This window comes from Wolffia australiana, chromosome 3, assembly GCF_029677425.1.
Source record: "Wolffia australiana isolate 7733 chromosome 3, ASM2967742v1".
Taxonomy (NCBI): domain Eukaryota; kingdom Viridiplantae; phylum Streptophyta; class Magnoliopsida; order Alismatales; family Araceae; genus Wolffia; species Wolffia australiana.
The window spans coordinates 18325001-18327484 of NC_135837.1; the positions used below are offsets into that span (position 1 = coordinate 18325001).

Below are 2484 nucleotides of genomic sequence, written 5' to 3' on the forward strand. Positions count from 1 at the left end.
TAGCGTGAATATTAAGATGAAGACTCGACTGATGGAACAGAAGGTTACGGCAACGGAGCGCGCTAGCGCCGCTTTCTCGCTTCTCGCTTAAGCAAGCAACCTGTTATGTAGGCGCCCAGTTCTTTCTCTTCTTTCTTTTATAATATAACATCATAAATTTTGATTTGTTAGGTACCTCGAGAGGTCATTTTATGACTCGTAAACAACTACATAGCTGTTCTAATGCTACGCCTTGAACCACTCGGCCATCTTTCCTACATAACAACATCTTATTATTGACCATAAACCGAGTGAATAGCGAGTCATTCATATATATTATTGCAAGCTCTAATGGAAATGTAAAACTTTTCCTAAAATCTTCAAACTTAAATTATTAAATTAAAAGAATCAAACTTGTCAAGACGACGATCTTATATTATATATAAATATATACCGGATAAGACTAATAACTTAACTTAGAATAACGAAGGATCTATATTTTATACTATGGTTTTGGACTAAGGATATATATTTATATAAAAATATTTTCCAATCCCATCAATGGCAACTCCTCTAATTACCTACATATTACAAATGGATGAATTGTTTTCCATAAGTTGTTTTTCTATTTCGTTGTGTCTTTAGGTTACTTTTTTGATTTTTTAAGATAGAAAGACAAAAATTATGGTTATCCTTCCTTCTTCATCTGAATCTTTACTCCGCTCCGTCGCGCCGTCGGAACCTGATTTATCAGAACAGTTCTTCAAGAAAAGTGTGGAGATAGAACAATGCCTTCTGATTTTATTCAGTACGGCCTCACAATCACAATCACTTCAAGACAGATCGAAAGAAAATAATAGATCCCTTCCATCCCTTGGATAGATAGAGAGGGAGGGCAGAGTTTTGGGTGTCCCTTCCAGTCAAGAATTGGGGCCTCACAATCACTAGCCAATATGAATATGCTTTTCTCTCATGTCTTTTTTCTTTGTTCATGGTTCGATATTCTGGTGTCCTAGGCGTAGAGGAACCACACCAATCCATCCCGAACTTGGTGGTTAAACTCTACTGCGGTGACGATACTGTAGGGGAGGTCCTGCGGAAAAATAGCTCGACGCCAGAATGATAAAAAGCTTAACACCTCTTATTTTATAAAATATGAAAAATCAAATAAAATGCAAAATGCAAAGGTCGTCTTATTCAAAACCCCAATTATGACATCTCTTCTCTCCCACTTCACACCTTGGAACGCACTGTTCTTATAGAGACAAAAGCGCTTTCACATCTTCTTATCTTAACCCGAATTTCACATCTTCTTAACCCTAAAGAAATGGCTGAGGAGAGGAAAGGTTCCTTTTTGAGGGTACTCCTGGGAACAGATCCGGTGGAGACGGGGTGGGGCCTGTAGCTCAGAGGATTAGAGCACGTGGCTACGAACCACGGTGTCGGGGGTTCGAATCCCTCCTCGCCCACAACCGGCCCAAAAGGGAAGGACCTTTCCTTTACCTATGGGGTAGCAAAATCATGATCGCGATAGCGGACGCAAAACTATGGAACTTGGGTATGGGTCTTTTGTCGAAATGGAATGGCCTTACTTTTTATTTATCGTGAATGTTCATAGAATTACATATAGTATAGTACGCCTGGTACGAATCTGCATATTTATGTTTTACCCCCCGTAACTCTTCCTCAGCCAGACTTGGGCAGAATAACAGAACAAGTACAAGTATTAGTAGCATAGCAAAAATGCGTTCCTCATTATTGTTTGCTGGCGATAATTGTGGCCGATCGGGAGAATTGATGACTGCATCTTTGATGCACTCCTAGTACATCATCTGAGAATTCTTAATTGGCTAATTGGAAATAGCCCTCGGGCTTTTTACAAGGGATTATCCCGGATCTACGACAGGTATTGACGGTGATTCTCAAATATCGCAGAACAGAATGTGATACGATGAGATAGAATGCAATAGAAACAAAGACAGGGAACGGGTTACCTACTCCTAACGGTCAAAACGAGACCTTTCATTCAATTCTTCATTTTTGAATAAAAAAATGAATCAAATCTCCCCAGGTAGGATTCGAACCTACGACCAATCAGTTAACAGCCGACCGCTCTACCACTGAGCTACTGAGGAACAACGAGTGATTCGATCCCATAAAGTTCAACTACCGTTCTCAACCCACGAACAATATGAGTCCGAAGCTTCCTTCGTAACTCCCGAACTTCTTCGTAGTGGCTCCGTTCCATGACTCATTTCATAGTGAATCTCAAAGCGGCTCTATTTCATTATATTATATCTATATCCCAATATATCCCAATTCCATTCATTTAATATCTCTTTGGTATCATTGACATAAGGGATGTAATTTATGGTTATGGTCTTTTTCTTTCTCTCTATTTAGAGTCTATTCCATATAGAGTCTATATGGAAGTGAAAAAATCATCATATAATAATCGAGAAGTTGCAACACAAAAGAAAGGGAGGAGATTTGTGATGATTTTGA

At 39.1% G+C, this 2484-nt stretch overlaps 2 non-coding genes across 2 annotated transcripts; one reads left to right on the top strand and one right to left on the bottom strand.

Moving 5' to 3' along the window:
* The first annotated feature begins 1369 nt into the window (after nt 1-1369).
* Nucleotides 1370-1448, top strand: TRNAR-ACG (transfer RNA arginine (anticodon ACG)). Its single transcript has one exon. It is a non-coding gene; the product is annotated as a tRNA-Arg (tRNA).
* A 594-nt stretch (nt 1449-2042) lies between these two features.
* TRNAN-GUU (transfer RNA asparagine (anticodon GUU)) lies at nt 2043-2114 on the bottom strand. The gene has a single exon. It is a non-coding gene; the product is annotated as a tRNA-Asn (tRNA).
* Nucleotides 2115-2484: the final 370 nt, after the last annotated feature.